The sequence below is a fragment of the Schistocerca cancellata genome, chromosome 3 (genome assembly GCF_023864275.1).
Source record: "Schistocerca cancellata isolate TAMUIC-IGC-003103 chromosome 3, iqSchCanc2.1, whole genome shotgun sequence".
Lineage (NCBI taxonomy): Eukaryota > Metazoa > Arthropoda > Insecta > Orthoptera > Acrididae > Schistocerca > Schistocerca cancellata.
Window position 1 is genome coordinate 586432155 of NC_064628.1, and position 27422 is coordinate 586459576.

Sequence of the window (27422 nt, forward strand, 5' to 3'; positions counted from 1 at the left end):
GGATTATAGAGGGTATAAGACAACCATGTAGACTTTCACTGCTATTGTTCAATATACAGGTTGAACCAGAACTCCACGGACAAACTTTCAGAGTTGGTAGTATGGGTCAAAACAAGAAAAACGTTCAGTAAACATGGGCTCTGAAACGCATGCTTCAAAAGCAATGATCACTTGTTCATCTTCGTTAGTGTACACACATCTCTTCTACTGAAAGCTATTTGCTTTACATACTCTGAGAGATGGTAGTATGGACCAAGACAAGAAGGAAAAAAAAAAAACGCCCAGTAAACATTGACTCCAAAGTGCATACCTTAAGAGCTATGAGATCGTGTTCGTCTTCACTACTGTGGAATACAGCTCTTCTACTGAATAACTGTTCATAGCCGTTAAGGTATGCACTTTACAACTGTTATTTACTGGACATTTGTTTCTTCTTTTGGTCCATACTCCCTTATCCCAATACATGGAAAGCAAAGAACTTGCAGCAGAAGAGATGCGTTTCGCAGTATCGCAAATGAACAAGTGCTCATAGTAATTAAGGTAGGCATTTCAGAGCTTATGTTTACTAGATTTATTTGTTCGTTTGTTTCGGTCCGTACTGTAATATCTGCAAGTTTGTCGGTGGAGCTCTGGTTCACTCTGTATACGTGGAAGAAACAATGACGAAAGTAAAAGAAATGCTGAAGAGTGTGATTAAAATTCAACTGAAAGGACATCAACGATAAATTTCGCTAATGACATTGCTATGCTCGATGGAAGAGAGAAAGAATACCGAATGGCGTGAAGAGTCTAATGAGCATACGCTGCGGATTAAGAAGAAACCGAGGAAAGACGATAGTGATGAGTAGTACCAGAAATGAGATTAGCGCCAAACTCCACATCAACACTGGGGAACAAGAAGTAAACGAACTGGAGATATGCTGCTTCCTTGGAAGATAACACATGAGAAGCGAAACAGAGAGGACATGAAAAGCAGACTAGCACAAGCAAAGACGGCATTCCTCGCAAAAAGAAGAATACTAGTATCAAAAGAGGATTTAATTAGAGAAAGAAATTTCTGAGAATATACGTTTGGATCACAGCCTTCATCGAACTGAATCATGGTCTGTGGAATAACTGGAAAAGAAGAAAGTCGAAGTGTTGAGATGGTAAATTATTGTGGAAGGTTGTTGGAAATTAGGTGGACTGTTAAGAAGAGAGAAGGTTCTCTGCAGAATCACTGAGGGGAGGAACGTGCTGAAAACAATGACATGAAGAAGAGATTGGTCGATAGCACATGTGTTAAGGCATCAAGGAATAACTTCCATAGAACTAGAGGGAGCTGGAGAGGATAGAAACTGCAATGGAAGTCAGAAATTGGAATACATCCAATAGATAACTAAGGACTTGGGGGTACATATGCTACCATGGGATGAAGAGGTTGATATAGGAGAGAGGAATCCGTGGCGGGCCGCATGTAAACATTAAAAAAGAAAGAAAGAGACTACAAGAAAATCAGCTATATCACTCATAGTGTAAAGTAAACCAGAAGATTTATCTGGTTTGCTGGACGTAGTCTCACTGAAGGCGTTTTGCGGTTTTCTCCTACAAAATGTGAATCACTTTAGATATGTATGAGAGACGGAAAGAGAGGAAGATGGTGTTTTAATGCCCTGCCTACGAGGAACTCATTAGAGCTGGAAAAATAGTTCGGATCGATGAACGAAATCGGTCGTAAGCTTTCTAATGAATCGTCCCGATAATCATCTTAAGCGATTTAGGGAAAACCTGGAAAATTTACAGCTGGATGACGAGGCTTGCGTATCAACCTCCGTACTGACGATACCAGCCAAATGTCCGATCACTGCAGGACCCGCTCAGTGTGACGGACGGAGTCCATCCTACAGAGCGACTAGGAATTATTTATACTTTCAGTGTTTAACTTTGAGAGGCGGTTGTTGTTGTTGTTGTTATGGTCTTCAGTCCTGAGACTGGTTTGATGCAGCTCTCCATGCTACTCTATCCTGTGCAAGCTTCTTCATCTCCCAGTACCTACTGCAGCCTACATCCTTCTGAATCTGCTTAGTGTATTCATCTCTTGGTCTCCCCATACGATTTTTACCCTCCACGCTGCCCTCCAATACTAAATTGGTGATCCCTTGATGCCTCAGAACATGTCCTACCAACCGATCCCTTCTTCTGGTCAAGTTGTGCCACAAACTTCTCTTCTCCCCAATCCTATTCAATACTTCCTCATTAGTTATGTGATCTACCCATCTAATCTTCAGCATTCTTCTGTAGCACCACATTTCGAAAGCTTCTATTCTCTTCTTCTCCAAACTATTTACCGTCCATGTTTCACTTCCATACATGGCTACACTCCATACAAATACTTTCAGAAATGACTTCCTGACACTTAAATCTATACTCGATGTTAACAAATTTCTCTTCTTCAGAAACGCTTTCCTTGCCATTGCCAGTCTACATTTTATATCCTCTCTACTTCGACCATCATCAGTTATTTTGCTCCCCAAATAGCAAAACTCCTTTACTACTTTAAGTGTCTCATTTCCTAATCTAATTCCCTCAGCATCACCCGATTTAATTCGACTACATTCCGTTGTCCTCGTTTTGCTTTTCTTGATGTTCATCTTATACCCCCTTTTCAAGACACTGTCCATTCCGTTCAACTGCTCTTCCAAGTCCTTTGCTGTCTCTGACAGAATTACAATGTCATCGGCGAACCTCAACGTTTTTATTTCTTCTCCATGGATTTTAATACCTACTCCGAATTTTTCTTTTGTTTCCTTTACTGCTTGCTCAATATACAGATTGAATAGCATCGGGGAGAGGCTACAACCCTGTCTTACTCCCTTCCCAACCACTGCTTCTCTTTCATGCCCCTCGACTCTTATAACTGCCATCTGGTTTCTATACAAATTGTAAATAGCCTTTCGCTCCCTGTATTTTACCCCTGCCACCTTTAGAATTTGAAAGAGAGTATTCCAGTCAACATTGTCAAAAGCTTTCTCTAAGTCTACAAATGCTAGAAACGTAGGTTTGCCTTTCCTTAATCTTTCTTCTAAGATAAGTCGTAAGGTCAGTATTGCCTCACGTGTTGCAGTATTTCTACGGAATCCAAACTGATCCTCCCCGAGGTCGGCCTCCACCAGTTTTTCCATTCGTCTGTAAAGAATTCGTGTTAGTATTTTGCAGCTGTGGCTTATTAAACTGATTGTTCGGTAATTTTCACATCTGTCAACACCTGCTTTCTTTGGGATTGGAATTATTATATTCTTCTTGAAGTCGGAGGGTATTTCGCCTGTTTCATACATCTTGCTCACCAGATGGTAGAGTTTTGTCAGGACTGGCTCTCCCAAGGCCGTCAGTAGTTCCAATGGAATGTTGTCTACTCCGGGGGCCTTGTTTCGACTCAGGTCTTTCAGTGCTCTGTCAAACTCTTTACGCAGTATCGTATCTCCCATTTCATCTTCAGGCGGTAGAAAATTCTATATTGAGAACTTTAAGAAAGAGATCAGAAAGTCATAAATTAATGTTTTAGGCGGTAAGTGGTCTTGTGTGGGTATGTGTTACGGCATACGTTTGTTACTTTACATACAGAACTCCACAAGTTAGATACGCAAAAGCCAGCCAACCCGGTTGTCCATAGGTCGAGACAACGAGAGATCTTTCGAAAGACATAACAGGCTGAAATGAGCTTCTTGATTAGTTTATTTGTATGCTGACTCCATTTTAACTTGATGTCGAAGTGAATCCCTAGAAATTTTACAGATGTTTCGTTTAGTGTATCATCATTAATTTCTACTTCAAGTGCAACAGGTGGTATGAAACAAATGGTATAAAATTGCATAATATGTCTCTCCGTGACATCAATTAAGAGTCGAATTGTCGGCTGTGAACCACGCTTTCAGCTTTCTCAGCTGTGTTTACTAAGTTTGAGTTGACCACCTTGATTTGTATGCTAGTGTCATCAGCAAATAATTGTTTTTAAACCGCCCTTTAAAGTCATTGGATGATTATTTATGAAGGTTATTAACATGAGTGGGTTCAGAACCGACAGTTGTTACTCTCCATATTACGGTGCCTCCTTCTGACGCTGACATCTGTTAATGAGACCCTCTGCTTTTTGTTATGAAGGTATGACTTAATGCCAGCGTGCTGTATGACTGTCATTCCTATAAGTTTTTTCCTTTTAGCTTAGATCAGAGTAGTAATGGAATTGTTCAACACATCTTTTTTTCGTGAAGTATCGAAGAATCTGATAGACTATAATTTAAAACATCGTCCAAATAGAACGAAATCGGAAGTTATATAATTTTCTAGAATTATGACTAAATGTACACTGATAAAGCACAACACTGATATAAATTTTTTCCATTTCTAATATCCTTCACAGTTTCGTTCATTTGTGAGAATAAGAATGTTTAGATTCAGTATTGTAACCATACTCACTGTTTTCATAATTATTCAAAAAGATAAAATTAGCCAATAATGATAGCTCTTTGCTTAAAAACACCGATTATATCCACTAAATATACATATCTTCGTAACCAAAACGTCGATATGTCTGTATCTGTCAAAACTGAGTCAGTCACTTATGGAATAGTTATTGTTGTTGCTGAGATTGTGGAATGGGAACTCGTTTGGTTTTCGGTGGAAAAGATTTTGTTAATGTTTGTATTACAATGGAAGTTTAATTTGTGCAGCCTTGTGCAAATACACCTGAAATGTAGAAAATAAAACAGCTGACGAAGAAACTAATAGAAGCAGTGCCCATACTGTATTATTCAACCTAATCATACCTTCGATGAGACACAAGCACTGTTATTTTTAGCAGGCCACAATACTTCAAGTGCAAAAATTTCATGAAGGAGCAACGGGATACAGGTACTGAGCGCCTTTCCTTCTCGCCTAATTATTAGCTGCACGTACTTACCGATGTAAGCTAAACAAGCGCACTTGCTTTGAACCTTCTTTTTCCGACTATTTATTGGACATTAGAGAGGAGGGTGCCTCAAGGCAGTGTAAGCTGAGATGAGGATGACAGTAGATTATAGCTGCCCTTGTAGATGCACAACAGACATCAGGGATATTTGATAGAATGCTGAGAAATTCTATGCGTCATTGTGATCCCCAATTGCTACGGGGTTACGTTATTGCTATAAATAAGTGACGACTTCAGTTTAAAACCTGAAAAATCGAGAATTACCGGGGAAATTGAATTTACTGGAGAAGTCAGGCAAATCTCATGGCGTTCTGAATAACTCAGGCAATTTGAGGCACTCTGGGGAAAGTTGATGGAGCGAAATGCTGTGAGCCACTTTGTTACAGATCACCCTGAGATTATGTTTCTGAAACAATCGGTTGTGGACTCGCGTAAATAAAGGTAAACAAGGGCACTGCATTGTTGTAGTGTTCGTTGCTCGATCGCTGCTAGCTCCGTGTGCTCGCCGGCCTCGGAAATCCTCGAAATTGACCGTGAATTCTCGGGCTCTTGGTCCGTTTCTGATTGCGTAATATGTACTGCGACTGAGTCTGCTGTACGTCTGAGAATTTATTGATTCACTAGCTGTTACCCACAGCTACACTTGCATATCAGTAGTTTTGAAAAGCTACTGTATGTGCTATAACATCAGCTGCACTCACGTGTCTGCCTGATCGGCTGAGCACAGCTCGTGATACGCGGCGCGCGCTCCCTCCTGCCAAGCTGTTCCAAAGCACACGTGTCGGCATGCGCAGCGTCACTGCCGTGCCGTGCATACGGAGGGGCATGGGGAGGAGGGCACATCTATGCAATGTGCTATTGAGGTAGCTACACGTTATATAACTTATACTTTGTGCAACAAATAGTGTGCAAGTATGGGTTAAACACACTGAAGGTTGCACAAGCACTGTATTCGTTACTTCGAATTGCATCACGTAGCGCAAACAGCTTTTTCAAACTTAAATATTTTCCAGTACTTCGCTTAATATTCTTCAGATCAATAACTATCTTGTATCACACGCCTTCTGAAGTAGCTTTATGTTCTTCCTCAGGGTTCAAGTTATCTCCATGCCAAATTTCATCGAAATCAGTTCAGCTGATTAACTATACGTAACATTTCAGTATTAGAATGGATAAAACTTTCAGTTACGACATATCCGATTTTGATGAACTAAAGCCTATACCGCGCCCAAGCTTGCTTGTGAAAATTCCATGAAAACCCGTCCAGTAGTTTTGGAGAAACTCGTTCAAACAGACGCAACAGTTCTACAGATTTATTACCCATAGAACTTAGAACTACTGAAACCTACCTAACCTAAGGACATCACACACATCAATGCCCGAGGCAGGATTCGAACCTGCGACCGTAGCGGGTCATCAAGTCCTCTCCGACATATAACCAGACATACCACATATTTTACAACACATTCATTATGATAAGGATGTTATAAGTTACATCTCATGTACAACACTGTAAAGCATTTAGTAATTACTGTTGCATATAAAAAAGAAAAAAAGAAATAAACACAGTTTACTTTCGTCCCAGAGAAGTACAACAATAAAAACAAGTTACAAGAATATGGATTGAACTTATGAGGGCTAGCAGCAAGCGCTGGAAGATGAAGAGGAAGAGGAATGCCTAAAACCCAATTAATGGAGAGAGAGGAAAATAAATGAAAAAAGAACGAAGCGTAAATGGGAGAAGATGTGTCAGGTCTTTTTTTTTTTTTTTTTTAGTGTTTGACAAAGGGAAAATTAGCCATATACGCTTAAATTTTGGGAAAACGTTATGAGAGAAACAGAAGGAAGTGCTTCAGTTCTTAATTTGCCAAGAGTGCAGGGTAGTCTGTTCCAGAAGCGGACGCAGCAACAAAGAATGAGTCAGCGAATGTTTTTATTTTATGGATGGACGCAGCCAGGGTACTATATAAGTGAGACCTTGTGTTCCGACTATGATTGAGGCGGCAAGTACTTAAGCTCTGTGCCCTGACCGGCTGATGAAGTAAACATATGGAATGGTAATGACGTATCCAACCTAGCTCGGCATATGAACCATTGACATGGTCAATTAGGCGGATGGTGCAGATGTAACGCTCACAGCCAATCACGATTAGTTCAGACAACCTAGGGCTCTCGCTATTCATTCTGTGTTGCATTATATGCCAGTAGTGGAGATTCCGTAGAACGAGGAACAGCACAAGTTTATGTTTCAAGTTTTAACTGTGAATTTGTTATACACACGAAAGCGAAGGTGCTTTTTTTAAATTTTATAATAATTATAAACACGTATTCATGTTTGAATACCCATATTTTGATGTCAAAATTGCATTTTCAGGCTTTGGTCCATTTTTTACTAATTTCAATGTCAAGGAGTACCTTTCAAACTTTCCCGCAATGTCATGCTTCAATTTAGAAATTACTACAGTGTGAAGAACGCTGGATCTGAAATGTGATGAGTCGTTGTTGTGAAAGTCTGCTGATGTTACATTCCAGCGCCAACAATTTGATTCGTGTACCTCCGAGGATTTCTCGTATACTTCAGTTTACTGCGTAGTGTCGTAGCATGGCATGGAATGGTGCCAGAAGAAGGCACGATAACACTAACTTACGACTTACAGGATTGTTGACAAAACTGTAAATCTGAACTGGACTTGAAATAGTCACAACTAAGTGACGTGACAACTCAAAAAAATTCATCTGCAGCAATGAAAATTAGTGAAGTAAAACTTGCTCCCACATGACACAAAAATAGGTCCAGGGATATTGGGAATGTTAGCCTAGAAAAAACCCGAAGTCTCAGGAAAACTTTTCGATAAAACGAATTCGCCACCTTGTATAAGATGGAAATCGTTCATATAAATAAAAAACCTAAATATTAACTGCCGACAATTAGTTCCTTATATCAAAATATTCGTTTGCTATCACCAGCCACTTGTACGATATGGAACCTAAATGTTTGGCACACCGCGCGAAGACAAAGTTTCGTCACGCATGAGTTCAATAAGCGTCAGAAGACATGTAGTTAACTAGAATTTCATTTCTGATCATTTACCTGGTGTCATGGCATTGTCAAATCAAAATATAAACTATAAATAAAAATGCGACGTAATCAGTCATCTATTTTTTCATTTAGGACACGTGTGACAGCGTTTGATCTATCAGCAGGTGGCAGTTGCGGTGTTTGGCTCAGATGCATTGCTCCTGCGAAACCAACGACATCGAAATATCTGCAATCGGGCGCATCTTCGTTGTGTGCTTCTCTAGAGTTCACTGTACTTGAGGTTAGAACAGCAACTGTTCAAAATTTTGTGACTCGTTACATGGTCTTTTTATTTATATTTTAAACAGTCAGTCAAGAAAACAGCCTGCCAAATATGAGTGTGTTTAAAATATAAACTGTTTGGTTTGGCCTACTAAGGACCACATGAAATAACTTACGTCTCCTTTCTTCCCAGTAGTTCTTCATTATTTATCTATTTTATTCTCTTCTGCCCAAATTTCGCCTGTATTTTTCTTGAAATTTTTTAGTTTTAATCTGAACTTTCGTCTTTTTCATATTTCTTCCTCCTTTAACATCATTTCTGTCATGTCTCCTTTAAATTGTTTGATCCATGTCATTGATGTTTTCGGGTTTCTGTCAAAGAAAGTTAAAAATTCTCTTTTCAATTCATTTTATATCTAGCCTGTTTGGATGTCCATAGTATACTTTTCCCTTCCTACTGTGTCTAATATTCGTTCTTTTTTTTTTAACTTGTTAATTACTTCTTAATTTCCATTTCCCTTTGTCGTATTTTGGTCTCAAGATTTTCCTGATTATTTCTTTTTCCTTCTCTTCTGTTTCGCCTTATTGTTTGGCTCTATTTAATGAAAGGCATTCTGCTCTGATGACAGTGTCATAGTCCCGGAGTTTTGCATTTGTGGACACAGATTTCGTGCTACATAGGTTTTTTGTTAATTTAAAGTCCACTTGCATTTTCCCTGCCCTTACTAAGTTAATTTCTTTGTCCAAAGCATTTGGCTGTATTATTTCTGCCAGGATATTTAAATTTTGTGCCTTCTTCAATCTTTCATAATCACTTTCCACATATTTAGGTGTCTCCTTCGCATCTGTCATACACTCTATTTTTTCAGAAGATATACATAGCCTACTTTTGAAGCTGTCTCTTGTAGGAGATTTATGTGCATTGTTAAATTTTCTGTAGATTCAGACAAGATGGTAAGATCGCCTGCAAAAGCCGAACAGTAAATACTCCCATCTTCTCCCAAGTATGTTTTTTTCTTCTTCTGTTCATTTCTTCCATTAACTGCTTACCTTTTGTAGTACACAAGGGAACAGCATTGGAGACAATCCATGTCCTTGTCTTACATCAATTTTTATCTCAAAAGCCTCGTAGATTTCACCTAAAAATTTAATTTTGAATTTCGTATTTGTGAGTGTGTCTTTTATCATTTCCACCATCTTCAAACTCTTCTAAGGTGTTGATAGCGATTCCCTGTCAACCAAATCGTATGTTTTTTGAAGTCTACAAATGATATATAGCTAAATGCTTTAGGTTCTAATTCTTCTATACCCGATTATAAAATTCAGATTTAAAATTTGTTTCACACCGGACCGTCCTCTTCTAATCCTCCTTGGTACTTCCTTAGTTGCTGATCCAGTTGGTTTTTGACCTGTTTTGCAATGTTTTTGAAAGAATTTTGTAAGTCACTGGAAGGAGGGTAATTCTTCTATAATTACTGGGGCCAGTTTTATCTTCTTTTTTGTGGATTGGGTGATTTTTTTCAATCTTCTGGTGTAGCTTCTGCTTCCCAGACTTTTTGAAAGACTCCATGTAGCTTCTTGACTGTTCCAGCACCTGCAGTGTTTCACATTTCAGTAGTTATGGATCTTCCCCGTGGACTTTATCATTCTTCAAATCTTTAATGAGATTTTCCTGAAAGTGAATAAAAATAGCTACAGCAGTCATTAGATTTGGATTTTTAAATTCCATCTTTTGCAAAACACAAGGTATTTGTTTTTTCCATCGACTCAAACATGTCACCTTCGTTGGGTCTTGATTTACTTTTGAAACTTTGATAATTATGAAGAGGAGTTAATACAAGTTGGCTTGCTCTTAAGCCTTTTTATGGCTTGAAAGCTTGTTGTGTGTATGAAAACGCCAGTTGTCAGTTGAAAGTGAAGTGTAAAATGCGTGAAAAACAGTGTCTATAATTCAATTAACAAGAAACAAATACACCAGAGGTGAACAATGAAGGAAAATCAAGTCATAAAAAGACATAAAAGGGACCTAATCTATACCAACTCAGATTCACAATTAATGTAGTTTCATAAAAATAAATAAATCGACTCCACAGTTAAGGACACATAGATGTTCGAAATGGGAAATTAAAAAAAAATGCGTAACTTACATCGTGGTTTGCAGAAGAGGGAGTTTGGAAACCCAAATTTAATTCGCAGACACGAAAAAAAATTTTCAGTCGTAACTTCCAACCCCAGCAAGATGGTTGCAGCATACATTAGGATGACAATGAAAACTAAGTTTACTGAGGACATGGTGCGTACGCATTCCACCAGGCAGTGGGATCGCAGGACTGGTGAACTGGGAGCATTTTCCGTCCCGTTGGTCACGTCTGAAAATGGCAAACGAGGCTTCCGAAGCCGGAAAATATTGAACAAGCAGCGCAAAATAGGAATACTTTCACGGAGGCAGATGGATACCGTACGATACCATTATCAACAATACGTGCTGGCAGATAGCGAGAACGCACCATTTCAATCGCTCAGCATTGTCGAACGGCGTCGAGGAGGAAATAAAAGCACGACGGAACGAAACGAGGTCCACAGCAGGCGTTCGGCCGCGTGTCAACCAAATTAAAAGTGGAGCCTGCAGCGGCTGATGTGATGGAGGCACAATGGCGCATTGTTCCAGGCAACACAATAGCGTGCTAATTGCTGGTCACCATATCCAGTCGCGGCGCCCACAATGCCTACCCCTTTCTTCTCACGGGCGTCTTCCGTCGACAACACAACTGGCGCGGAAAAAAAAATTTTTCGAGCCCGCTCCTCCAGATAATGGTCGCTTCGCTGTGAACGGTGGCCTCAGTTCCTTATTTACTCTCAGTCTGAGTCACATACTGTTCGGAGTATAGGACAGTACAGAAAAATGAGCTCCTTGTACTTCGCCATTTGTTCAGCACGGTGTCAGCAGGAGAAAATAGGCGAGTGAGTTGCTGACCTCCGCGATCCCGGGGTAGCGTCGTGGCTTGCAGAGTGTAGGTTGTGGGTTCGACTCCCACACTGAACATAGCCTTGTGCTGACAATTACCTTCCGTGTGCGTCCACACAGAAGGATGAACTGAAAATTATAGGACACAGGGATCTCTCTCTCTCTCTGTCACACACACACACACACACACACACACAATAACACACACATACACACACACACACACACACACACACACACACACAAATAGAATTAAAAAATTCTAAATTAACCGAAAGCGAGTCATATGAACAGGAGAACATCTAAGACAAGTATACAGGAGGGAATCGTCCGCGTCCTGTTCAAATGCTCAAAAGAACTGTCCTCGTATTCTCCTTAAGCAGTTTTGGGAAGCTACAGAAGACCGGAGGTCTGAAACCTAGCCGTCCAGAATACAAATCAGATGCCTTAAATATTGAACCATTTCGCTATGTATTTCGTTGTTTAAATTGTAAAACTGATTATTAGATGTTCCGGTACCCATGTAAGTTGTGCCCTCAACGAAATCGTTTCTGACGGCCTTGTAGATTCCATTGCAGAAAACCTTCGCTACAACAACTCCGTCCGTTCACACAAGATAGTACAATCGGCCACGCCTCTGTTTATGGAAGATAAATACTCTCGAACGATCAGAAAGACGTTCATTTCTTATCATGTGTTTTTTTCTTTTAATTAGTAGGAGATCAATGCTTTCCTACTGTGAAATAGTGTTCTTACTAATAATCTGCTCCCTGTCGAGTTCGTTATGTGGATTAATCTTCGCCAACATTCATCTCTGAGAATGGCGTCTCTATTCGTTTTATAGCTGCTGTTGCTTTTAGAAATATCTTAAACTCGTACTGAGATACATCTTGCAGTGGTGCAATTAAAGTACAATAATGATTATGTTGCAGCACAGGTACATGATATATGTACTGCTATAACCGTTCGGATGTTCACGTAAAAATGTTTAGTGAATCAGGAACGTTGTTTGATAGTTTCTTTCAACAAGTGCGACAGTCGTATCAGTCAGGTTCACGCAAAGCGCGCCCACCACTCCTCAACAGTTCGTCGACGATGTTGAATCGGACGGGATGTGAAACAAGACTAAATCCAACAGTCTTTGACAGAACATTCACCTTGGTGCCTGTAGCATCATTGTTGGAATCAAATGGGCAAAGATGTTTGATTCGCAGTAGCATTAAAAAAAGCGCAGAATGTAATCTGTTTCTCATTACGAAAGTGGCAGCTCACACTCCTCGACCAGTGTCTGAAATAGTGCCGTTTGATAAGTTAAATCACGTGAGCCATATTTCATTGTTTCATATCATTCGGTGTAAAAGATAATAGAATAGCTGTGTATATAATCTGTTCTCGCTTCGCAGTGTATTGCATTCTCCGTTTAGACTACATGACTTCATATTTCTACGCTGTTTAAGGTACCGCATTGCTCGTAAATAGCCAACTTTACAATCGCTGCACAGTCATTACTTCTGTGATCTCCATTCGTGGTGGCAAAGCAGTTTCGTCTTTCAGAACTCTAATGAATTGTAACATGAAATGCCACTTCTCCCATTGCTGGGTTCATACCACGTTTTATTTCGCTCGAATAATCCAGGCATTTGCAGTTTTTGCGTGGATACAAACGATATCAAAAATTCCAAAGATTGACTGAATTAATTCACTACCCAAAACGTGATTTAACCGTTAGTATCATATTTTTACACACCAACAACGATACAAAGCAAAATCGCCAAGTTATTTCTTTAGCGTCTTCGGGAAGGAAGGGTTATTGCTGTAAGCTGTTTGGAATGTGGTGAAAATACAACTCATTTTGTTGGCTGTGTGTTGCTGTGCGTTTTTTGTTATGTGCACTAGGTGCAACTTAGATAATTGCTTTTCTGGTTCCGTAATGCAACTGTTAGCAGTTCATTTTCGTCCGTAATTGTGTTCTCCCTATGACTACCCTAAATTACGTCCTTCTCGTGATTCACCTGCAACCTGCAACATCTCAATTATATCTGACGTCTTCTAGGCGTAAGATGCTTATTCATTTGCTCGTTTTGCAGTGCTGAATATTCTTTGTACTGCTTCATATTTTCGTGTTCAGATACATTCTGTTTTGTGTCGCTTTGATCTTATAAATCTTTTTTTACGACTTCCGTTCAATGCAAGACCACACTTCACATAGATCTTTACTTACAGTTTCATACGAATCTCATAGCTATTCGAAGATACGTTGATAACTGTCTGCACTTACTCTAACATTGCATCATATTTTTTTGTATTTTCCTGTGTGGGCTTCCAGGCAAATGGGCCATTTTTTTTCCTTCAACAGCTCACAAAGTAGCATTATTTATGAAACACTATGCAGACATTCTAAACGGTTTTCTTGTCCTATATATCTATGATTAGTAATCGTACTAATATGTTGTCCATGTTTAGAGTTGTTTTTCATTGCGAACTCATATAATTGTCAGGAGGTCGCATGCAGAAGTTTAAAAATGTTTCCGGGTACATTTACTTATTTCTTATACACGGTAAATTTAATTTAAGAACAAGCGGAGAGAGAGAGAGGGGGGGGGGGGAGGTATTAAAACTGGCCTGGCCTGGCCTTACCTATTTTCTGTAGAACCAAATAACTGTTTTGCACTTAGGCCGTTATGAGCAGGATATGAAGACCCTTTTTCCTTATTCGTTCAGATGTAAAGTGCAGTTTTAGAAACATCTCTTACGAATCACACGTCGGGTACCCTAAGGATACTATACGGAAATTGGGCGCGAATGCCACTGAATCGTGACTGCATGTTTTTAAGTACTAACATCTTGGGCACACTTCAGTTAACAAAGGCTCACAGTGGATTATATACATTATGTACATTTCATATATTGTTTTCACTTCCATTAACAGCGATAAATTCAATAGCGCTGCGTCGTACCGTTAAATAGATATTTAACTCACACAATCGCTTTCATCAACACTGCAAAATTACTTGCTGTTCAGTTTTCATGCACGTATGTTATGCTATTACATTTAACGATGGTGATCTATGAGAACGTGACAGAGCTTAATGCATTCCACTGCGGGTTTTTTTTTTTGTCAGTGTTTCTTACGGAAGTAAGCGTTTTTGTCTCAAAAATACCAGACGAAACTATCACGTCACACCGAACTTTAAAATATAGCTACTGTTCGATGCTTGCCATAGGAGAATATACAGACATTCTCCAAGCTCCATGAGTTGTGTAAAGAATAAAGGAGATTCGGTTCCATCGTAGATGCCTCCACTTAACAAATGTTTTGCTGACTTTTTCCTTTTTCAAACGTCCGTGCACGCCATCGTAATTTTGAAGTTCGTAATTGCCGACTAAGGTCGCAATTGCAATTTAATTTGTGCCTTGCAAAGGTAATCTGACATGTTTAACGTATCTTGTCTTTAGTGTCAGATTCCACACGTTCACTTAATATGACAGTCACAAGAAAAAAGTATAATTTTCACTATAACATCTTTGGTCTTTCAATTATGTTGTCAGGAGCGCAATTGCGGCCGGAACAAATTTAGGCCTACATCTGGAGTGTACGTAACTGTGAAATGCTGTATTATGCTTGTAGGAAGTGTTAATCCTGTCACTAAGTCGTCATAACAGGCTAAAGAATAAAAAGCAAGTATCATTAAATGTAGCTTTTGCAACATTAATTTTAGTTTACTGTAAGTGCAACATCAATCGTGCAACATAGCATGCTGATAAAGAACACAACTTCACATTTTAACAGTGGCAATAAAGTAGCCATCGGTGCAAGCAGTACACGAATAATCTTTGAAGTCCTTCTTTGAATGTAAGTGGGCAATATTTTGGATAGCAACGTCGCTGTCTCGCGAAAGTTGGGCAGTGTAGGCGCGTACGTTGCAATGACGCAATTGTGCTTGAAGAAAAATTGCCGAGGATAACAAAACCACTTCATCTCAGCTTAACTTCGAAGGTTAAAGAAACACATTCTGGCAACATTTCAGAAATTTCATTTGCCACACAAGCAGTTTGTTAGCCAAATGTTTCCATTAATTTTGTCCTTAACGAAAATTTTGAAGTATTGCACACAGAAAAAATTCATATATTTCTATTTTGTATAACTGACTTTAAGAACGTAACTGTTAAATTGACAACTGAAACAGTGATTCAGACGGTAAAAAGAAACTATTTTTTTTCTCTCTAGACCCGAGAACGAAAGTGCATTTAATATTTCAGGATTCGTACACTGAAAGAGTTACACCACTGATTCGCTTATGAAACTATTGGTCATGCATTCAGATATTTAACTTTAGTAGTTTTGTTCACAAAATGTACCAGCGACTCAACATAACTTCCATGCAACTGTTGTTTTAAATACTCCCCTGCAAAGAAACAATTAACAAAAAACTGTGATCTTAGTTACATGTTTCGCTTATGTGCATATACTGCCCAAGATCGTATGACGCACAGATATCACCAGGCTCAATACAACAAATTCTACTTTTTTGTGCTGTTAGTCCGTTAAAATACCAAGCGAGAGTGAGATGTTATGATGTTAATTCGTAATCTGGAGAACCAAGGTGCACATCCATACGGGACAACCATGATTTTTGTTGTCTTTGATTTCTTCCAGTCACTTCAAAGAAATTTCAGAATAGTTGCATGCACAAGTTAATATACGATTCAGTCTGCACTCTCTCTGTAAGAGTTTATGGTCTTTCTTTAATGACAATGCAGTGATAAACATTGACGTTCCTTCCCTTCTTTCATTATTTGGTTTTTGATTTCTTGTACCGTTTTTCTGCATAGATTCCATTTTCTTTTAATACTCAGAATAATTTTGAAAACTAAAACTAGCCATCAAACAAAAATCATGAACAAAATAATCACTAAAATCCACGCAGAATAAGATAACTGGATGAGACAATTACGTTGTGATGCAGAGGAGTGTCCAGGAAAAGTAAGGACACACAAAGTGTCCTCAAAATCCAAATTACTGCAGTAGGTCGTGGAAACATGGTTAAGCACTAAACTTTTTTCCCTTTGAATTTGAGAATGTGGCACTTCGGTAGATAGGATGAAAGAAAAAATATTAGTAATGTCAGGAATTACATCGAGAGAGTACAAAAAACTGAAATGAATTCTTGAGACCATAAATTGCCGGATCAGATTCAACAAAGCTTTAAACAACTTTAACAACAATAAAGTGACTGAAGCAGCTAATACCTACAATGAGTTAATTAATAGCATCGAAGATGAGGTGAAACAACAACAGTACAAACCTGTATCTGCCTACTATGAGTATGGAATTTACAAAAATAAAAATAATTACATAAATAAGAAAGTAAATAACAATGATTATTCAAATTATAGAACATTAGCGTTACTATCCCTATGCTTCAAAAAATTGCTGAAAATTATTAAATAAAACTTAAATATTATGATTAACCAACAATTACAAGCAACTCACTTTCGATTTACGAAAAGAGCTGAGGATAAACACAAACAAGTACATAAACTGATCGTGTAAGTAGAGAAAAACATTATCAAATAAAATGCAAGTTTACAGCAATTGAGCATGCTACGTGAGTTATACGGTAACTAGTGACGACGACTAAAGGATGTAAAACATCGCAGTGAGCAAACAATCTTGGAAATAAAAGTAAATTATAACAATCATCTTAATATAGAGATAAGAAATAAATTTAAAAAGCCGTTTATCTTGAGTACTTTAAGCTATGCTTGTTAAGGATACGCTGTACGGAACCTTAGAGATATGGACATGGCGAGAGTAAAATAAAATTGGACTAACAGAACATCTTCCGAGCAAACAGTAATAGAAATCAATAAAAATCGAATATCGATAAGCAACGTAAAGAAGCTAATAACTGGATTAATTCTACATCTAATTCAACGTTGACCTCACAAATAATATCCTCGACGGAAAATACCGGGTACAAAATCAAGAGGCATGTCCGGTACGTACATGGAGCGGAAAGTAATCAATCAACGGAGCTGCATCAGTGACATCCGAATGTCGATCCTGCATTATCAAGTATATGATGTTGATACTGATTCTTATATTTCAATTGAACCAGATTAAAATGAATCCCAGCAGTTAAATGGAAACAAAGTTTTCTATTATATAAATTGTGTTATCCGTTGATGTAGAATAGAGAGAAACACACGAGAAGGTGAAGCTTTGAATAAGCTCCGTCTGGTGCAATTGGAAGCACATTACCTGCGAAAAGTAAGCATCTGGGTTCGGTTTCCGTAGCAAGTCCTCTAGTAACTGATTATGGAGTACTCAACTCTTGTTATAAGTAAAATAGTTCTTTTTCTGCTTTTTATTTGTTGAAAGGCATGAAAACCCTACGGGCTAAGGTTCCATTTCCACATACTTGTTGTCCAGTGAATCATTGACGTAGTGAAAAGTACACTTTTTTCATTACTAGTTGAACAACCCGGCATTGCCTTGGCCTTCGTTTTTCCAGTTTCCTACTACAAATGAAAGCAAAAAATTAACTGCGTCTGTAGCGTAATATCGAAAAAAAATCGTTTCCATACATTCGTGAAAACACGATTGAAAATATGAAACAGTCGTACAAAGATATCGGACAGTTTCTGTACACTGCATACAGCTGCTTCGCATGTCTACACGATTTTGTAAAGGTTTCTATGGCAAAGCCTCTTCATAGCTCTATAAGCAGCTATTGTTTTCGCCTGCACCTGTTTCCGCTTCGCATACGAAATCTGTGAAAAGCGCTGCCAGATGTGAGAGACTTCCTTAAGTTGTTTCGACTGTAGGAGTGTCCTAGTAGTAAAGAACAAATGTATAAAACTTCATGCAGATACTACATTTTTTCACACATGTCAGTGTTCATGACGTCACATCTCCTGACATAGGTTGGTAGCCCGGTATAATTTTGTAAGTGTTTTTAGCGGCATACGCGGATACTGTCTGCGAAATTTATTGCGGATAGAGTTGGTAGCACAAAAGTAATACATTTAAACGTCGTACATGAAGTGGCAGTTTTTCATGCATTATGACTTCATATATCCTGAAATTTCAGTCTGGAACCGCGCGACCGCTACGGTCCCAGGTTCGAATCCTGCCTCGGGCATGGATGTGTGTGATGTCCTTAGGTCAGTTAGGTTTAAGTAGGTCTAAGTTCTAGGGGACTGATGACCTCCGATGTTAAGTCCCATAGTGCTCAGAGCCATTTTTCTCCTGAAATTAGGTAGACTGTTCTTACCCCCACAGCACTTGTTGTCTGACAGTAAGGAGTATGTGTATCAAATTTGGCTGAAATCGGTCCAGTGGGTTAGCAGATGTGGAAAACACACACACACACACACATACACACACACACACACACACACACACACACACGCACGCACACACACACATCCATTTTTATAAAGTATATGGATTTCTCACATTCTGAGCAAATCATAATTGGTCAGTAAATAAACGATTCACATGCGAAAAAAGTAAACACTAAGAAATTTAAAGTACAATATGCTGATCAGTATTACATCAGAGTGAAAGACTCCGGTCAACAAGGACTTGGAAAACGAGCGAATTGTGCCGGAAGCAGTGCTGTCAACGTAGAGCTAAAAATATGCGGCTTATCTTTCACATTGTTTATTTCTGTTCGCAGCTCTATGAAAATGTATGCTGCTGAATAGTGCACTCGGCTCTGTGTAGTCTGTCTAGTATTTATTGAGTCCCTGACACTAAGCACAAATTCGATGAAGAAGTACAGATACTGCGATCGTAGTGTTTGAGCTCCTAGAAGCTTGTACAGCGGCCTGGATGAAGGCGAGGCGACAAGAATGTGGTTGAAAGACCGGAACGTATTTCCTTTCACAGAGCGGACCCTTTCACCGGAGTGGCTTTTGTTGTCGGCTTGCAGTTGGGTGAGGTTGCGGTGTGGCCGTGCTGCCGCGCTGCCAGGGGTTGCTGCCTAGGACCGGTGACGCTGACCCGTGGACATAATAAAATAAATTTCCTAGCGCATCGACCCGCCTGCCGCTCGCCCGCAGGAAACCGTCTCTTGCGAAAACGACAGACGCGGAAATATGGCGCCAGCCGATATAAAATATGGAGGCTATATTTTTGGCGGTCGCTTTTTCCGCCCTGCGGAGCGCAGCTGCCTGCGTACTTGTCCTCGGCTCCTGGAGACGGCTGAGCACCCGCTGTGACCTTCTCGAAGACTGTACTCTGTAGACATAACATTTAGCGGTTTAGTCGGAACACTCGGTTGTAGCTCTCGGTTTCTGCGTTTGTTACATGTCTCTGCTTTCTGCCACAATAAACAATATCTCGAAACTCTTTGTACTTTCCTCCTCATGTCGAAGAAAGCACAACATTCGTTTAAATTTTTAGAACATTTAATGACATCAAAGTGCCCCCACACGTCGTGTGGATGTCAGATCAGCTAGTCTAATATAAAAATCTCTAGCTTAAGCCTTATAACCTTTCGCTTTTTGGTTACTACAATGTTTTGCTGGCAATAATCCTCAGAGGCAGCGTTACAGGATAATTTCAAAAGAACTTAGACATCGTAAATAGCTTGACAACTCGCCAAAAATTTTACTAACGCGAGCGCGCTTCTCAATTTGTGTCCGCTCGATATGTTTGCCAGTAAAGAGAGTAATCTTTTCATTATTTTACGCCTTCGGCGGTGACACGGTACAAGTGAAAATAGCTCCACAGTACAGATATTTTATTCAAGTGAACATCTAATCGATTTGTAAAAGATGTGAACGACAAAATAATATATATAACATCACTTTTGTAGCTACGGAACCAAACAGACTGCGTTATTTCGCAACTGAAGGGGAAGAAGAAAAGGGGGATTGTAGGGTGGGAGGTGTTCATGCTATTAACAGAAATAGAGTGGCTTGACCTAGACATTTGTAACATGTCTCAAGTTGCATTAGGAAGCATCTCTATGTCTGGCACGTGTGTTTTACCTTATAAACTGCTCTGAAACGGATTTTTTTCCCAAACGATCAAGTTTGTACCACAGTACGTCTACGTCTGCATCTATACTCTGCAAATATCTGTGAAGTGCGTCCCATTTTACCAGTTATTAAGATTTTCTCCCGTGTCATTCACATATAGAGAGTGGGAAGAGCGACTGATTAAATGCCTCACCGCATCTGTAATTAGTGTGATTTTGTCTTCTCAAATCGTATGAGGGCGAAACGTAGGGGACTGTAATTTAGATTCATCACTTAAAGCTGGTTCTAGAAATCTTATAAACAGGTTTTCACGGGATAGTTTGCGTCTGTTTTCAAGTGTCTGGTGGTTCAGTTCTTTTAGCATCTTCGTGACACTCTCCCACGGGCCGAATACATCTCTGACAATGCCGGCTGTCCTCCTTTGTATCCGCTCAAAATTCCCTATAGTGCTTTAGGATATGGGTCCCACACACTTGAAAAGTATTCTAGGATGGATTCAACGACTGTTTTGTATGCACTCTCCTTTGTAGACTGATCGAATTTTCTAAATATTCTACCAATAAAGCAAAGTCTGCAAACTGCTTTAGCTACGACTGCAACTAAGTGATCGTTCTATTTCATGTCTCTAAAAATTTGTACTCTCAGTTATTTCTATGACTTCACCGATGCCAACTGCAGCTCGCTCATACTATAGTCATAGAATATTACGTTTTGTGAAGCGCTGAATTTTACATTTTTGAATATTTAAAGCAAGTTGCCAGACTTTACACCACTTCGAAATTTATCAAGATCAGACTGAATATTTGGACAGATTTTTCCATACTTCATTGTAGAGAACAGCTTCGTCTGCGAAAAGTCGAAAGTTCCTATTACTATTATCCGCAAGCTCATTAATATACAACATGAACACTTCCCTAGGACACACCTGAAGTAATTTCGACATCTGCCTATGGCTCTCCATTCTGAAACCATTTTCAGATACGTATTGCAATTAACAGAATTCAGTTACAGTGATGTTCAGTCTGAAGATGGTTTGATGCAACTCTCCACGTCGGTACTGAATAACTACTGCACGCTATATTTGGAAAAGCTTCATCTGAAAACGTTGGTCTCCCACTTAAACGACCCCCCCCCCTCCCCACTCCATTTCCCTCCAATACCAAAATTCACGATCCTTGATGTCTCAGGAATATGCGCTATCAATCGATTCTGTCTGTCAACTTGTGCCATACATTTATTTTCTCCCCATTTTGATTCAGTGCTTCCTAACCATTTACCCATCTCCCTATCTAATCTCCAACATTCTCCTGTACACACCACTCTTCGCTCCTCATCTGAACTGTTTCACGTCTCATTTGCGCATAAGACTATATCCTAGACAATTACTTTCAGAAAATACTTCATAATGTTTAAATTTATATGCAATGTTAACAGATTTCTACTTTTCAGAAAAGATTGCCTTGCTATTGCAAATTTGCCTTTTATATCCTCTCTACTTCTGCCACCATCATAATTTTGCTGCCCAAATTGCAAAACTCATCTATTATTCTTAGTGTCTCATTTCCTAATGTAAATTCCTAAGGATCGCCTGATTTAATTCGATCGCATTCACTTAACCTTGTCAACCTCTTATTAATATTCTTCTTATAACCTTTTTTCAAACTACTGTTAGTTTCATTGATCTGATCTCCCAAGTCTTTTACAATATCATCGGCACGCCTCAAAGTATTTATTTCTTCTCCTTGGAGTTGAGTGTCTTCTCCAAATTTCTCTTCGGTTCCCCTCACAGGTCGCTTAATATAGAGATTGAGTCAATAGAAAACAGTATTATCAAATAAAAATAGAAATAAACATGTATGGTTGCTTAAAATGGCAAAAGTAATTTACTCACTGCGTACCTTATTTCCTGACGGAGTTTATATTTATTTATCAAGTCATTTCTGTTTTCTAACACACAGAATGTTTTCTTGATGTATTCTCTGCTGACAGCATTCTTTTTCCGCAATTACACAATTTGCTCTACATCCACAACCGTACTTCAGTTAAGCCATACTTCAGTTTGGATACATTCACAAATTTTCTCCTGGTTGCCCTGGACGTCTCAGCTGTTATAAGGAAAAACGACGGATCTTTAACCAGGGCGTTGTCCGCGAAAAGACACTTACTGATTACTGAATTCATTTTTAAAATGTATTTCAGTCATTTAGACGATCTTCGCTCACTGTGTAATAATTTTAACGCGTGCCATTCGTTGATTCTCCAAAACATTAAATAGTAAGTCGTGAAAAGTTTGACTGTCCAGTGCCTCAGAAAAGACAGAATAATACTGTACGCCTACAGGCCTTTTGCTTGTGTGAAAGCCCAGAGACGCTTTTCCAGTGTAACTCATACGGAGAAAGTAGACCTAATTCCAGCAGCAAAAGAAATCTATGATTTGATGTTTCACTTGCAGCCGATAACAGCATACAAGTTGGCAGGCGGACTTTGTATGATGAGAAAGGCAGGAATTTCAAGTTAAGTCAGTCTGAAATCCTAACTAACTGAATTAAAGCAGATTTGTACTGTTATTAACTGAACTCACTGCTCGTGCAAGCCCACATTAACTGATTCGCCTTAAAAATATTAAAAAGTCATAAACTCACGTTTGCGCATGTTGTCTTTCATTGCCGACTGCTTTATAGCCTCAGGTGGTTTAACACTCCTTGTCTTTGCAAATAAGAATGTTGTTGTGACAGTTTCTGTGTGTGATGTTTCGTCTTCCACTACTCATTGTAATCTCCTTTTTTAGTCGTTCAAACGAGTTTTCTGAAAATATTAAATATTTCGATGGGCTTTCCATTTATTTTCATTTACGGTTTCATGCTATTTCATAAAAGCAGTCCTAATCTGTTAATCGGTGTAGAATGCAGGACGTAGAACTTAATACCGAAAACGCATATCTACTGTGTCGGCATCTTTGATGTCATAGCCTAGAAGTGGATGTGAACTCTGCTACCTAGATCTTACCTGAAAAAAAAAGAAAGAACAAAAATGAATGTCAAAATTGGGATTGGCACTGGTGCCGTTATTTAATTTCTCTATCGATGTGTGCTGAAGCTGTTCTAAATCACACGATTTGCATTTTTATTATGTTGAAATTAAATGTGATGATACTCCAATATTCATCTATCACTCCCCATCAGAAATTTCTTAGCATGATGTCCAATAATGTAGGTGAGTTAATTTTCCTTTTGTTTCTTTTTGGTTATGTTTGTGTAGAAGTGCAGTCTGAACATGGCCTCCGAATATACAGTATGGGCATAGAGCAAAGAGTTCATGTCAGCTAAGTGACAAAATGTCCACAGGAAGCTTCAGGTTTCCCTCTACTTTCTTCTCTGTTTAGATGACACTATCGAACGACGACGCGCAACACTTAATATAACAATGCATCGAACATTCTCTGAATATTCAGTGCCCTTCGCCAACTGCCAACTGCTTATTGTACGAGCACGCCGTATATTTGCAACTGTAACCAGATTTCGAGGGGCCGTTCACTGTGTCACATTGCTAAACCCTCGCCGCTTCAGATAATGAAGGGCCTGACTTTCTTTGAAGCTTAAAGACAATTTTAATATTCTACTGTCAACGGCCTTGCCACGTTGGTAATACCGGTTCCCGCCCGATGACCGAAGTTAAGCCTAGTATTTGGACGGTTGGCCGTTCGGGAAAAACCGGGTGTCTTTGGCTTTCTAGATGCGTAAGTCGCCGAAGTGGCATCCAGTTGAAATACTTTTATCAGTCCGTTGTGCCACACGCCATTTATTTATTTTTATTCTATTCTGGAGTTACAAATACATTAGTTGCATTAGAACATTTTGACTCATGTATTTTTCAGATTACACCCTGAATTTTAGACGTGTTTCTGCATTTGAGCTGTCTCACAGCTAATTCAGTTTATACAGAGCTGCAATGACGGTTTTCAAACACACATCGAGCATAAGTTGCCAATGAGTTGACCTAGACATACGTATGTGCCAGCTCATAAAGAGTTAAATTTGACATTCCGCAGTCAACTATCTTTCTTCCGAATTCTGTGGGTTCTTTTATCTTTTCACATGATCTTCAAGATACCTACTTAACGGAATCCGGGAGCTGTTTTCCACCTGAGTCTTTTTTCCGACTAAGTATTCCGCCCCCGACCCCCTGCACCATTTTGTGCCACATCATACGGTGGAAGTGACTAAGATCATGCATAATTTTGCTGAGACCATCGCACTATCTCACATGCTTATCTAGAGGCAAATGTTGGCCAACGTGCGGCATGCCTAGCAACCTCGTTGTTGCCACTGTGACTATCTACACACCAGAACTTTAATATTGCAAATAACTGTACACAAATGACTTTTTTACTTCATATAGGCCGGGTGCAGAGCTTTCCTATTGCCAAACTGCGCATGCTTCAAAAATCACTTGTCAAAATACAGTTTCTTCCTCTCACAATTTAAATATGATAACATATTCCTCTTATTCGAAGTCGGAGAACGAGTACATACTACATCTCTGCATGAAAGAATTTTCAATTGCCACAAAGAAAGGAGAAAAAATAAAATTCAACTGTAAAGTGGAAGTGAGGTACAACATATGAGAAATCGTCATCGCTGCATTTCCTCTTTTAGAACGAAATAAACGTTCGCGTCCTTTCGGATGAAACCACTGGCAGCATTAATATCTTACGGTTGAGTAGACGGCCACCACGGACCTAGCAATATAACTGCTTCAGTAAGTTATTTCCCAAAACATACAAGACCACTGTGACGAACAGCGTGAAAAATTAATTTCTCTGTCTTGTCACTCAAAATTTAACTGTTCTCCAGGTCAGAAGTCTGTTTATATAAACCATCAACATACTCGAGGAACGACTGAAGACCCAGACGCTTCCAAAGAGACTGGAAGAAATGTGGGAGACCTAGATGGAAAAGACATTACTCCGAGACTGATACTTGCCATTATGAATCCGCTGTTTAACTAAGTGCCTCGTCTAGCATTATAGTACAGTGGCACACTAATAATCAAATGCGGAGATCTGCAGCAATTTCTTACAAAATTCGTCGTGTTAATGTTAAGCACTGTTAGGAATTTTTTTTCTAAGGAACTGGAAACCACAAACTCAATATAATTTAGAGTGATGCACAACAGCATAGATAACTGTATTTAACAGCTAAATGAAACCCGCAACCAGTCACAACTACATTTGGTACCACCAAAAACTGAAGTACAGTAGCTACAAACATCTGTTACATTAGTTTCTGGGACTAGTTAAGGAGTGCAGTAAGGGTAGGAAATCACATAGTGCAATAACATATAAGGCCGCTAACGTTGCAGTAAAAACATACAGGTTGATACAAAAAAAAAGAAAGAAAATTAAAGATCTGTATCTCTAAACGGCTAACAGCAGTTCATGGTGCACACTGATATTTGCAGATTGTCTAACTAACGGATTCCAGAGACAACAAAATATTGATTTTCATCAGCTATATAATTGTTGACCGGATTTCAGAATTTAAAATGCTATCTTAATCTACTCATTAAGCGGTATAATCTAATGTTAATGGTTTAATACAGTAAGCAAATATTACAGTTACAAACTGTGTATACGTACTCGCGGCAGCGTTGCTCATGGCGTGCAAATTACTCAGACTATATTCGTCCAGTATTTCGGACTGACATGAGAACACTTAGTGACTTCCAAGAAACTTTACACATAATTTCAAACCTTTAGGGAATTTTTTCTCGCTAACACCCCGCCTCCCCCTTCCTCCTTTTCAGCAGGCCGTGGTGGCCGAGCGGTTCTAGGCGCTTCAGTCCGGAACGACGTGACTGCTACGGTCGCAGGTTTTTAAATCCTGCCTCAGGCATGGATGTGTGTGATGTCCTTAGGTTAGATAGGTTTAAGTAGTTCTAAGTTCTAGGGGACTGATGACCTCACATGGTTAAGTCCCATAGTGCTCAGAGCCATTTGAACCTTCTTTTCAGCATCAGGTATGACGTTTTAATTTATTACTTTTTACTGCCAACTCTATTCGCAACACATCTTGCTGGCAGCATCCACATTTAGCACTGAATGCACCTGGTAAATTATTTCACTGCATAACAAATAGTTAGAGAGATATGACGTCATAAATGTAGAGATAAGTGAAAAACTGACGTTTGCCTAAAACAGAGCACAAATTGCCATGACCACATTCATCAAGTGTTTCACAATGAGACCAATCAGCGACTTCGAACAAATTTTAAACATAATTTCAAACGTTTTCTAATGCATTTTTCTCTCTTACATGCTTAACATCAAATATTTAACACATCAGCTTATTTGAAAGCAATCACAAGTTTGAAGCAGTTTTTCTTTAAAGAATCGGGGGTTTACCGGTTAACATATGTTGAAGTAGATAATAGATGCTAGAACCCTAGAACCCATCACCAGCGCCGCCAGTCTAAACTAAAAGCTACTCTAGAGTGCACAAGAAACAGGAGTGTTACATACAAATATCAAAGTTACTGTTGTCACATTTACGCATCCCGAAAAATCTAGTAGCTGCCTTGGATAGTGAAAGCACAGACATTCGGGCGACCCTCAGATTGCCACTGAACGTGCGAGACAACAAAATTCGAACATGCACCTGTTTATAGTACTAAAGACATCAAGAGCAGAGCGATTTGTAGCATCTGGCACAGTAGCAAATGCAAGCGCGCGGTGTGTCCACTGGGCGAAGACAATACGTGTGACGTCAGCACCACGACATAAGCACGCGCGGCGAAGTCCACTTCACTGGCTTCTTCTTGCTCTTGCGGTCTTGTCTCTTGCTGTCGGTGCGTCGGGGAAGTGAGAGCGTCGATAAGGATGGCAAATCCAAGAGCACGGTATGAAGTTCCTACTATAGCAACACACGTAGGAACTCTATACCTCGCTGCTGGTAAGTTACCAACGGGAGCTGCTCTCAACCTTCCCTGCCTCGCTGTCTCTTCTCTCTTCTCGTCTTCTTCTTGCTCCGCCGGACAAATTAGCATGACAAAAGCGACGGACGAGCAAGGCTTGCATGAATAAAACATCGCCGGCGCGATCGAGTTGCAGGTGTAGCATGCAGCAGTTAGAGGCAGGCGCCTAGGCGACAATAGCAGCGCCTAGAGCTTATTTACTATGCGGCAGGCATGCGAGCTACAGGTGTTAGACAAGCGAG